The sequence below is a fragment of the Pseudophryne corroboree genome, chromosome 6 (assembly GCF_028390025.1).
Source record: "Pseudophryne corroboree isolate aPseCor3 chromosome 6, aPseCor3.hap2, whole genome shotgun sequence".
NCBI lineage: Eukaryota > Metazoa > Chordata > Amphibia > Anura > Myobatrachidae > Pseudophryne > Pseudophryne corroboree.
The window spans coordinates 719,435,889-719,449,129 of record NC_086449.1 but is presented as its reverse complement, the minus strand read 5'-3'; positions in this window follow the sequence as shown (position 1 = coordinate 719,449,129).

Genomic DNA, 13,241 nt, shown 5'->3' with positions numbered 1-13,241 from the left:
ATTATATTTGATTTGACTCTTATTCTCACCCAACGTGGATAGGTGAATATAAATGTGCTTTACAACATTACTGTGAAAATATTTTATTCAATGATACAACGATAATTTGATATATGTGGTACTGCATGTTGATGGACCTACCTTTCGAAAATGTTAAACTGACTTACCACGATGTTGTTGAACTGACATGATGATGCTTCAATAAAAATATTTTGAAAAAAAAAAAAAACCTAAAGTCAAGTACAGCAGCACACCTGGAATTATACGGAACCACCCCTGGATTTATACAGCATAGGTAGCACCCCTGGAGAATTACACAGCACAGCAGACAGACAAAAGCACCCCTGAAACAGCAGTGGGGCAGCACCCCTGGACTGATAGGGCAGAGGGGCAGCACCCCTGGAATGATGTGGCAGACAAAGAAAAGACGTGCAAGATGGAATTGTCCTTGGGCCCTCCGACTCACCCTTATGTTGTATAAACAGGACATGCACACTTTAACAAACCAATCATTTCAGCAATAGTGTCTGCCACATGACTGTGGCTGAAATGATTGGTTTGTTTGGGCCCCCACCAAAAAAGAAGCAATTAATCTCTCCTTGCACAAACTGGCTCTACAGAGGCAAGATGTCGTCCTCATCCTTACATTCCAACCCCCCTTCAGTGTTACATCCTCATCCTTGCAGAGAAATAATATTCAAACAAACCACATCATTCAGGTGTCAGTGGACTCCTTACGCTACTACCCAAAGTTTCTGAACTTGACAATGACTTATGATGAATGTGTTGCAGGTGACATATAAGGGAGAGGATGTTCCTAGGTGGTTAACATCCTTACATCTACTTATTATGGATTGACAAAGGCAACACATGGATTGACACCTGTTGTCCGGATTTGTGGAGAAATAATTCCACACCGAAGAGATGGCTTTTTTGGTGTTTTGCCCAGGCATGACAATGGGCTTTTTCATCCCATGGACAACAACTTTCTCCACTGGTGCCTTATTCAAACAAACCACATCAGAATCCTCATCGTCAACTTCCTACTATCCTCCTCATCCTGGTGTACTTCTACAGTGACATCCTCAATCTCAATATCAGCAACTGGACTGGTGGTGCTCTTCCCAGCACTTGCAGAGGGCGTGCAAATGGTGGTAGGAGCCTCCTCTTGCCATACAGTGTTGTGAAGGTCAGGCCTAGACATCGCAACCGCGGACAGTGCCAGCACCCCTGTATTTTCACAGCACCCCTGTAATTTTACAGTTTACAGGAGCAGTGTACTTTTATTTTAACAGCATTCCTGAATTTTTATAGCATACATGACCAGTGTTCTTTTATTTTAACAGCACCCTTGAATTTTTACAGCATACAGGGCCAGTGTACATTTACTTTAACAGCACCCTTGAATTTTTACAGCATACAGGGCAAGTGTACATTTATTTTAACAGCACCCCTTAATTTTTACAGCATACAGGGCCAGTGTACATTTATTTTAACAGCACCCTTGAATTTTTTCAGCATACAGGGCCAGTGTACATTTATTTTTACAGCACCCCTGAATTTTTACAGCATACAGGGCCAGTGTACATTTATTTTAACAGCACCCCTTCATTTTTACAGCATACAGGGCCAGTGTACATTTATTTTAACAGCACCCCTGAATGTTTACAGCATACTGATAAAGACGAAAATTTATCCTATATAATACCCTTTAAGAGGCCTAAGAACACTGTACGCTATCTACGTATGAAGTACCGTAAGGGTACGCTCATTGCGTAACAATCGCTTAGCCGTAGTCGAGACGCTCAAGCGTCACGTTCGCTCACGGCCAAGAGATCACAGGCAGGCACGCTATTGGCTGTTGACTAACGTAATGATTCGCTATAGCGTAGCGGACGCTCGGGACCACGAGGAGATCACCAGCGGCGCTGACGCTAACAATGTTAAACCTTTAAATCTAAACCATAAACAATGTAATATGCTGTAAAACCTTAGTGTATAGATAGAGTGTAGATGCAACACAGTGTAACCTTATTACCTTTAAAGCTGTTCTAGCGTCACCGACGCTCTGAGAATACTTAACACTATAAGAAATACACAGATACCGTGCTCAGGGTCCAACGCCTAATATATATATTATGAATGATATACTTGCAAAAGAATTAATACAAATACAAATCATACACTACAATATAACATAGACTACCTAACCAGATAACTACACAGGAAATATAATACAATTACTATTTCAGGGAAAATAAGAGAGAAAGAGGAGAAGAGAGAGAGAGAGAGAAATTGGCCCACAATAACAAGAAGATCAATATAGTTGCGGAGAAACACTTACGCACAAGGGGAAACGATCGCATGCGCCTCGATATCCAGCTCCCGATTATCAGCAATGAGAACCGTTGAAGAGAGTGAACTGGATATGGTCGGCCTGCCTATTTATGCCCCACACACAATGCAATTCAATGGTCCCTACAATCTCATTGTTCATTGGACACAGGAATTCGGCTTCGCATTATAACAAAAGGTCATAGGTTGATTCATACAGGTGGGCTGTGACTGCTTCCAACTGTTCAGGTGGGTGGGATACTGGGTTTCCCGCCGCATGACTAAATAAGAACAAATAATAGTAAATGGACATAAACTTCTTATGTCCATAACTATTCGCACGAGCGATTAATCCGCTCCAAACCAACACCGGAATATTGCTATTTAAATACTCTTCCGATGGGTACCAAACACCACTGTATGACCCCTGTTAGACCCTTCGTACAATACAAAGAGGGATCTCTCTGTTCAGGAACATGCTATGTTAACTAAACTTTCAGAATCTATCAAAGGGACCATGATCTAGAAAATACATTATATAGTGAAAATATGTAATGATTGAGTCGCACGCTACGATCACATAAACTCTACCGTAAATACGCATACCGTGCGCCTGCGGGTGCCCGCGACTGTGAGTATGCGCACGTACGGGAGAGCGTACGCATGCGCAGCACGGACCTGTGTGAGGTGCAAATATGGTAGTGTGCATAGAGATATTTTTCTGACTTTGACAGTCCACCCTTTGGCAGTCAACAATAACTGCCACCTTCTAAAACATTTCAAAAAAAGAGAAAAATATATGTCAGGGGTTAATACATTTACATGGTTGGGTAGGGGAGGAGAGGAGAAGGTAGGAAAAGGGTATGACCTAGTGAGATAGCAGAAGCATGTGTGTATGAGTCCATGTTTGGGGGGTCATGTATCATCGTGCCGTACGTGTTTTAAATCAAGCTTCGAGGTATTGCGAAGTATACATTTGAATTCCTTCTTATCCCGTGGTACGGGTCTGTGGATGGGCTGTCAAACTTTACCGAGCTCTTTTCGGCTTTGGTTGTAACAAAATGGGGGAGCACATTTTAGTTGATGATACATGAATGGGGGAGATATGTGATTGCTGATATCTGTGCCTATATTCCCTATCGACTATGTGTGTCATTACCTGAGGGTTGTAGAAATGAAGAAAAGACATAATTACGGTGAATGCGGTGGTATTCTATGTCAGGTAAATGTACATTCGTCGATTGAGGTCTTGTTTGGTGTCTGTTGAATGCAGTCTTCTTTGTGCTTTTGCCCATAAGGTGCGAGCAAAAGCTGTCAATGTCCATAGATTTACAAAAGTGTTGGGCTAGCGTAATTTTAAAATTTCTAGGGAAACTGGGGATCCATGGCATAGTTCATCAAAAATCTGTGTATCAGGTTGTCAAAACTTCTTCTTTAATCCCTCTGTTGTCTGTATATCGGCTCATCAAATTCCTCGTCCAAGTGGGTCTTTTTACCTTGGAGGAAACGGAAAAACAGGTGAAAGAAACGGACCGTAGAAATCGCATTTTCATCACATCATTGTTTCTACATTTGGGTCATAAATCAAGTCCATTGGAATTACAGTTTCCTCACTCCTCAAACTCATTACCCTGGTACGGTGTTTGCACTTCATTAAAGCCTGACCGCATCTAAATATCAAACCAATTGATATGACAACACCTAAGATACATAGGAGAAACTTCCCAACATCCATTATGACTCCTTGAGCCCAGTCTCCTAAACCAGAGAACCAATTTCGTGGGTTCAACCATGACACCCAACCAGTCAGCTCATTACCTACAGCAGCAAGAGTGAGATTGTGTCTCCTGCGAAATTCCCACTTCAGTTGGAGAATATCGTCCATCTTTTGGTCTATGACCTCGACCGGGTCCTCGGTGCTATTCGTAATATATGTGCAACATTTCACGCCGTATTGTGTTGCCAGTGTGACACAATATCCGCCTGTCACTGCTGTGAGGTAATTAAGAACCATTCTATGCTGTACTAGTTCTGTTTTATAAGCCTGAAGTTCTCTTCCAGTATACCTAAACGTGTCATCATACATTTCAGTGATATTATCTAACAAATTGGCGAGCGCAGATATGTATTTATAATTCAACACTCCTCTAGCGGTGCGAGTGATATCTAACGCGATTAGAAACTGAATCCCGGTGGATTCATGGATCATGTCAGAGGCCGGATGCTCTGTTCTTTCTATCAGGTGCCGTTTAACTACGTGCTCGTAATGGGTGTGAGTATAAGGAGTTTGGGCAACACGGTGTATGTCTTTCATTTTGTCATGTGATACAGTCATTACTTCAGGCAGTACTTTTCCAATATAACACAATCCTTCAGAGTTTGGGGCAAGCCACTTATACGCCTTTCTCCCGCATATGAAATATGCATCATCGGGGAGAACATATGGGACGGAGTAGGACATAACAATATTACACACCTTCCATGTGAAATCTCCTAACCCTAATTCTTCCATCTGCTTAGTACACGTATCAGGTTGTACGATATGTGCACAGTATCCTGGTGATACCTCTCCAACTCTCGTAATCCTATTTCCTAAGGTATACCTATACCGGAAAGATTTTCCTCTACTGGCTATGTGGCGTATAAGCTCTGTATCTGTAGGCATTCTATCTGCTCTATGCGAAAAGGTCATGGTTTGATTACTCCATGACACTTCCCAATTTCCCGGCTTTCGGGGATTGGAGATGTTAAAGCATAATAGGGACCTATCCACATGGTATTGGTGGAGCTTCAAACTAGGAGGGCTGGAGATATTAAACCTCCTGTCCACCGGTCTCCCACCACTTAACTCAAGTACCTCCCCTAACGTTAAAGGAAATGGTACTAGCCCTGATTTGCTATGACCTTGAGGTACTTGAGAGCATACCCAACAATCTGTTTTATTTAACACACTACCCACTAAGGAGTGATAGTCACTCAATGGATGCCGGTCCATATGGATATTAAAACTGGATTGGCATTTCTTTATGCACCCATCCTCAATGACATTGTTACAGAGCCGACAGATACAGTTTTCTTCAGCTAACAATCCTTCACAATTCCTTCTATGGTCAATGCTATCGGATCGTTTTCTGATACTCGCCTTTGCTTGTTGATTATGTTGTTCTTGGAAAACTACGCCTCCATCTCTGTCATCAGAACCCATTCCAGAACCTCTCTCGACCTCCATGGTACTCTCGCCGGAACAAACTGCTCTGGTCAACATCATGGTCAACAGGAAAATCCGGATCACAGTCTCTTGGGGCAAGTCCATCTTGTAGGAGGAAACGGAGAAGAATGAGAAGGGGGAAAAAAAATAATTTGAGGGAGAGGGGATGGGAAGTTGGAGAAAAACAATAAAAGGGAACAGGGGATCGACAACTGCTTTTGGTCTTGTGATTTTCAATGCTCAGGTGCCGCCTCAATCTTCCTGGAACAGACACTCCAGTGATACAACCTCTACCGTCTGTTCCTTATCACGGGACCTCTCTGGATCAGCAACCTTTTTACAGTGGGACGAATGAACCCAAGTCTCTCTCTCAGCAACCTTCAATGCTGTAGTGCTAGTCAATAAGACCTGGTATGGTCCTTCCCATCTGTCAATAAGGCAACCTGAGCGTAGAAAATTCCGTATCATTACATAATCCCCAGGTTCAATGTCATGACAATTACTATCTGGTAAATCAGGAATCACTAACTTCAGATTATCATTTTGATTCCTTAACTGTTTACTCATGTTAATCAAGTATTTTACAGTCACTTCATTGTTACACTTCAAATCATCCTGAGGGTTAATCATAACATGTGGTTGTCGACCAAACAAGATTTCAAAGGGAGACAGATTAAGAGGGGACCTGGGAGTGGTTCTGATGCTGTACAGTACAATGGGTAAAGCTTCTGGCCATGTCAATCCTGTCTCTGCCATCACTTTACTCAGTTTATTTTTAATAGTGCTGTTTACTCTTTCCACTTTCGCACTCGCCTGTGGACGGTATGGAGTGTGCAGCTTGCTATCAATTCCCATCAATTTACACATTCCTTGAAAGACATCACCTGTAAAATGGGTACCCCTATCACTTTCGATAATTCTAGGGATACCATATCTACATACAAATTCCTGCACAATTTTCTTAGCAGTAAACATAGCGGTATTTGTGGCCGCTGGAAATGCTTCGACCCAATTTGAGAAAACATCTATACAAACAAGTACATATTTCAAATTTCGACAAGGGGGTAATTGAATGAAGTCAATCTGTATTACCTGGAAAGGGCCGCCTGCAGGTGGGATATGAGATGGTTCTGTAGGTATTGCCTTTCCGATGTTCTTTCTCAGACAGGTAAGGCATGACATTGCCCTTTTACTCGCATGAGATGAAAATCCTGGGGCACACCAATATGCTCTTACCAACTTGCACATCCCTTCCTTGCCCAGATGAGTCAGCCCGTGGGCTCCCTCAGCTAAACATGGAAGGTATGCTCTGGGGGCCACTGGTTTACCGTGTCCATCCGTCCAGAGTCCTGAGGACTCCTGGCCATATCCTTTTGCCTTCCAGACTGCCTTTTCCTGTGTGGAACACAAATTTTGCATCTCACACAACTTCTGTGTGTTGATGGTATTAAATACCATCAGTTGTGTGGTGTCTGTCTGTCTGGGGGTAGCAGCTGCTAACTTAGCAGCTTCGTCTGCTCAGCTGTTACCAAGTGATACTGGGTCTTGGCTATATGTGTGTGCTTTACATTTGATAACAGCCACTCTGTCGGGTTCCTGTATTGCTGTTAGAAGCCTTTTTATGTGAGCTGCATGCGCTACCGGTGTACCAGCTGCCGTCATGAAATTTCTGAGGCGCCATAGGGCTCCGAAATCATGGACTACCCCGAATGCGTATCTAGAATCGGTGTAGATATTGGCTGATTTGCCCTTAGCCAATTCACATGCTCTGGTTAGGGCGACCAGTTCAGCAACCTGGGCTGAGTGAGGTGGGCCTAGCGGTTCCGCTTCTATGGTGCCTTGGTCATCTACGACTGCGTATCCAGTACACAAGTCTCCCGAGTCTGACTGTCTATGACAACTACCGTCCGTGTAGAACGTAAGTTCTACATCTTCCAGTGGGTTGTCACTGATGTCAGGCCTTGCCGTAAAATTTTGGGTCAAATATTCCATACAATCATGTGTGTCTTCCTTTGTATTAAATTCTCCTTCCCCACCACTCTCATCCTCCACCCTTTGTGCCTGTCCAGGCACACCTGGGAGATATGTTGCAGGATTTAATGCACTGCATCTCCTTATGGTGATGTTTACGGGGGCTATTAGTGCCAATTCCCATCTTGTAAACCGCGCTGATGAGACGTGTCTGGTTTGGGCAGAATTTAACAAGGCTGACACTGCATGTGGTGTATGAATTGTGAGGTTGTGACCTAGCACGACGTCTTCGCTTTTCGTTACTAGCAATGCTATCGCAGCAACGCTTCGCAAGCATGTGGGGAGGGATCGCGCTACCGTATCTAGCTGAGCGCTGTAATATGCTACTGGCCTGCTGGCATCACCGTGCTTTTGGGTTAGTACGTCTGCCGCGCAACCAGCACTTTCTGTTCCGTATAGTTCAAAGGGTTTCCCATAGTCTGGCATACCTAATGCTGGTGCCTGCGTTAGGCACTGTTTAAGTCTCTCAAATGCTGTCTCAGACTCGTCTGTATGCGAAATCCGATCAGGTTTGTTTGAGGAGACCATCTCCTGCAAGGGTAACGCTAGAATGGAAAACCCTGGGATCCAGTTACGGCAATACCCACACATTCCTAAAAATGTTCTGATCTGTTGCTGGGTTTGGGGCAGAGTCATGTCTCTAATTGCTTGAATTCTATCAGCGGTCAGGTGTCTCAGTCCTTGTGTTAGACAGTGTCCCAAATATTTTACCTTAGTTTGGCATAATTGCAACTTGTCTTTGGAAACCTTGTGTCCTGTGTCTGAAAGATGAAACAGGAGCTGTTTCGTATCCTTCAGGGATGCTTCCAATGAATCAGAACACAGTAGTAGATCATCCACGTACTGTATTAATACTGATCCACTCACTGGTTGGAAAGACTGTAAACAATCATGCAAAGCCTGGGAAAATATACTTGGACTGTCTATGAAACCTTGTGGTAATCGAGTCCATGTGTATTGGACTCCTCTGTATGTGAATGCAAACAAATATTGGCTGTCAGGGTGCAGAGGTACCGAAAAGAAAGCGGAGCAGAGGTCAATAACAGTGAAAAATTTCGCAGTGGGAGGGATTTGCATTAGGATGACAGCTGGATTTGGCACTACGGGGAACTGATTCTCAACTATTTTGTTAATCCCCCTTAGATCCTGCACTAGCCGGTAACCCCTCCCCCCCACTCTTTTTAACAGGGAAGATGGGACTATTGGCAGTGCTGGACGTTCTTACCAGAATGCCCTGTTGTAGCAAGCGCTCTATTACGGGATACACTCCTAACTCCACCTCTGGCTTCAGAGGGTACTGTGGGATTTTTGGAGCTATCCTACCATCTTTTACTTGTACAACTACCGGAGCTACGTTTGCCATTAATCCAGTGTCCTGTCCATCTTTAGTCCAAAGTGACTCTGGTATCTGAGATGTCATTTCTTCTACTTGGGAGGGAGTCCTATTTGTCATAATGGTATGTGACATTAATTTTGACGGGGAGTCTAACATGTCTCGCACTTCCTGAGCGTGATTCTCAGGTATGTCCAAGAATACACCTTCAGGAGTACAATAAATGACGCACCCCATTTTACACAGTAAGTCTCTTCCCAGGAGATTAGTCGGTGCCGATGCAGCCAGCAAAAAGGAATGCTTGGTATGTAAAGGCCCTATTGTAATCTCGGCTGGTTTGCTAACAGGGTAGTGCTGGACTACTCCCGTTACCCCTATGGCTGGAATTGTCTTACCAGTGGTTCTCATGCCCACTGTCGAATTTATCACTGATTTGGCCGCCCCTGTGTCTACAAGAAAGTTTAATAATTTACCAGCTACATTGATTGCAATTTCTGGTTCACTCCCAAGACTTGCAATCAATTTTACTGGCTGCAGATTACAGGTATGGCCACACCCCTATTGGGTATGGTGACCTCCCTGAATCCCGCTGGCAGCAACTACTTGTGATGGAGTTAATTGGGAGCTACCAGAGGCTTGCCAGTCTCTGTTCGGGGGATATCTTTTTGTTTCCCCTGCATGTGGCTCATAACTCCGTTTCTGCGGACCCTGATCCCAATGTCGTGTGTCGTGTCGTTGTCTAGGGGGTTGATATGAGTTTTGTGAATTTTTCACTCTACAATCTCGTGCCATGTGTCCCTGTTTATGACAAGAATAACAAGTAACCACATTTGACTTACCCACAGGGTTTGGTGATATAAACAAAGGCTGCCTTGTGGTCAGGGCCTGTATACTTACTGCCATTAACTTATCACCTTGTTGTTCCCTGTGTCTGGTGATGTTCCTATCGTGATCAATAGCAGCCTCTCTCAAAGTAGCCACAGACAGACCTCGCCAACATGGTTGTGTGGTCTGTACCCTAGTCTTTAATGACTCTTTTAAACCATCCATCAGTACCGATACTGCTACTTCTCGATGGTTTATGTTTGTTTTAATGTCCTCTATGCCTGTGTATTTTGCCATTTCTGATAATGCTCTGTGAAAATACTCTGCAGCTGTTTCTGACTCCTTCTGTTTAATGGAGAATATTTTGTTCCATTTAACTACGGCTGGGAAATACTCCTTTAACTGTAAACTTATTCTTTTTACATAGTCTTTGTTGTACACTTCTGTAAGAGGTACATCCTGATCAAATCCACAGTCAGCTAAAAATTGAGCTGCGTCGACATTGGAGGGTAAACATGCTCTCAGCAATATCTGCCAGTCTTTATTGTTGGGCTCTACAGTGTTACCTAGGTCTCTGATGTATTTTTGGCTGGCAACTAAGTCTTTTCTAGGGTCAGGGAATTCAGACACTATGGTCCTTAATTCCATTCGGGAAAATGGGCTGTACATGGCAATGTTCCTAACAGGAGTGACTCCTGAAGTGTCTGTTTTCCCATTTGGAACTACTATTACCTTAACAGGATTAACTCTAACAACCTCATTCTGTGTAGATTCTACAGGCTGTGGTGAAATAGTTTCAGCATAGTGTATGGTGCCGTACTTACCCGTTGATACGACCTCACCTATCCCTCCGCTAGGGGCCTTTGTTACTAATCTCGGGGGTGGAGCTGTGCCTACTGTGGTCTCTGCTATGGTGGCTGCTAGAGAGAGCGCTGAAATTGTTGCCGATTCGTCCTCTTGATCACACTCCTGAGGAAAGTTCAAAACAGGGTACAACTTGCACGGGTTAATACTTGCATTGGTTAATTGGTTAACATTATCTTTAACATTTACACAGTTGCTAAGTGTTTGTTTGTTACACCTTAGTGCGTCATTCTCCGCAACCAATTTCTCTCCTGATATGTATGGTGGCGGTGGGGCCGTGGCTATCAGTTTTCTGATCGAGCCAGATCCCGCCGCCTGAGCCAATCCTCTCTGTATGTCACCCTCCTGTTGCCACAACTGTAAATAATCATAATGCTTGATTCGTCTCTTTGCTGATTTAATGAGACATATCCTTCTCCTTAAATTCGTTAACACTTCTGTGCTGAAGCTACCTACTCTTGGGAATTTCTCCCCGTCATGTATTGTCATTCTCTCCCATTCACCACATAAAGCTTCTGTGTGACTACCGTATTTCTCACACATTACGTACCTTGCCGACCCGACTGGTCGGTTCACTGAATCAACCCGAACCGAGGTAGATCGCCCCCTACCTGAACAAGTGGCCCCCATAGTTCGAAGGTGTTGCTTTATTCAGCCAACCCTTACGCAAACCAAAATGTTAAAAATAGGCTGACGGTGGCGGTTTACCGAGTACCCCACTCACTCGCCCACGCCGACCAATACGACCTGATCACACCGATATGGTGCTGGCGTACTCGACCCAGGGCCCCTGCGACCTGAACCTCTATTTACTGGAACCTGTGAGGGTGATCCGAAGAACACTTACTCTTTCCAGTAACTATTGGTTGTTGGATAGTTCCTGAGTGAGCAGCGAACCTCCCTTAAAATAAAAAAATTACACAAATCACGTTAGAATGTACAAATAGCGTTTATGACCTTCGTACACAAATAGTACCGGTCAGGTTTACTAATGCACACAATTACGTGCGGTACAATCGTTCAGCACATAAGCAACTAATCTTATGTACGGAGCGACCAGTGGAATCGAAAATTACGGCTGCGAATTCCTTCAGCCAGAGCTTGTATGGCCTATATGGGTGTTGCACCAACCCTTTCTTGGTGTTGTGCCTGTGGACTGTATAGCGGACTTCCTTGTCTGCTGTACCTGAACCTGCTGGTCTGCTATGACCTCCTGGTCTGTTACAGTATGACCTCCTGGTCTGCTACACTCTAATGCTCAAATTGTATGTTTTAACCAGGGATGCCTCCCTAGCCACCATGTACGTCACTTACACGCATGTACCTCACGAGAACTCGACTTTTCTTGTGGTTCAACCTCAAAAATTGTAAAAACAAACACTCACTCACCACATATACACTTTTGTTTCTATTTCTATTTCTGCGCAGAAATTTTCTTTAGACCAGATGTGTTACCAATTAGGAGAAGGATCTGTTAATTTAAATTTCGAATGTTAAAATAGATTTGCGCGATTTATCGCCTTGCGTTATTTACCGCGTTGCGCTATTTATCGCGTTGAAAAAAAATTAACACTTGTGATTTGAGTTACGTGGGCGTACCCGTACGCTCCGTTGCGTAATATACGCTGCGTGCGTCGGCCCTTGGGTTGCGTACGCAAGTCTCAGTCCTTTGTTAGAGACACGTGTACGCAAAGCAAAGATCCACCGTAACACAATTTATACGTTTATCAATGTAGATGATCCTTTATCATCTACCACGCACCACACTGACTTCGCCTTGTCTCTCAGGCACAGCTGTGTTTGTCTATACTTTAACTATATTACCTTTTTACTCTTAAACTATGAAATAGCGGCAAATCTCTCTTAGCACGTTTATCAACTATAAAACTGGCAAACAGGAGAGTGATATACGAAAATACACAAATGAAAAAAAGAAATGCAGATATATATGTGTGCGTGCGTGTGTACGCAAGACAGAAAAATAAACAGTTTTAAAAGAGACTAGCGTGTTGTTCCTACCTCCGGTTCCCGGATTCCTTCAGCACCCTTTACTAAGAGAAGCAGACGCTTATCCAAACAGCACTACGAGGAATATGACCTCCCGCCCTTTGCTGCTGGATAATGTCTGCTGAAATTACCTAGTGCAGATGTGTGAAGGACAGGACGAGCCCGCAATTGATAAAGACGAAAATGTATCTTATATAATACCCTTTAAGAGGCCTAAGAACACTGTACGCTATCTACGTATGAAGTACCGTAAGGGTACGCTCGTTGCGTAACAATCGCTTAGCCGTAGTCGAGACGCTCAAGCGTCACGTTCGCTCACGGCCAAGAGATCACAGGCAGGCACGCTATTGGCTGTTGACTAACGTAATGATTCGCTATAGCGTAGCGGACGCTCGGGACCACGAGGAGATCACCAGCGGCGCTGACGCTAACAATGTTAAACCTTTAAATCTAAACCATAAACAATGTAATATGCTGTAAAACCTTAGTGTATAGATAGAGTGTAGATGCAACACAGTGTAACCTTATTACCTTTAAAGCTGTTCTAGCGTCACCGACGCTCTGAGAATACTTAACACTATAAGAAATACACAGATACCGTGCTCAGGGTCCAACGCCTAATATATATATTATGAATGA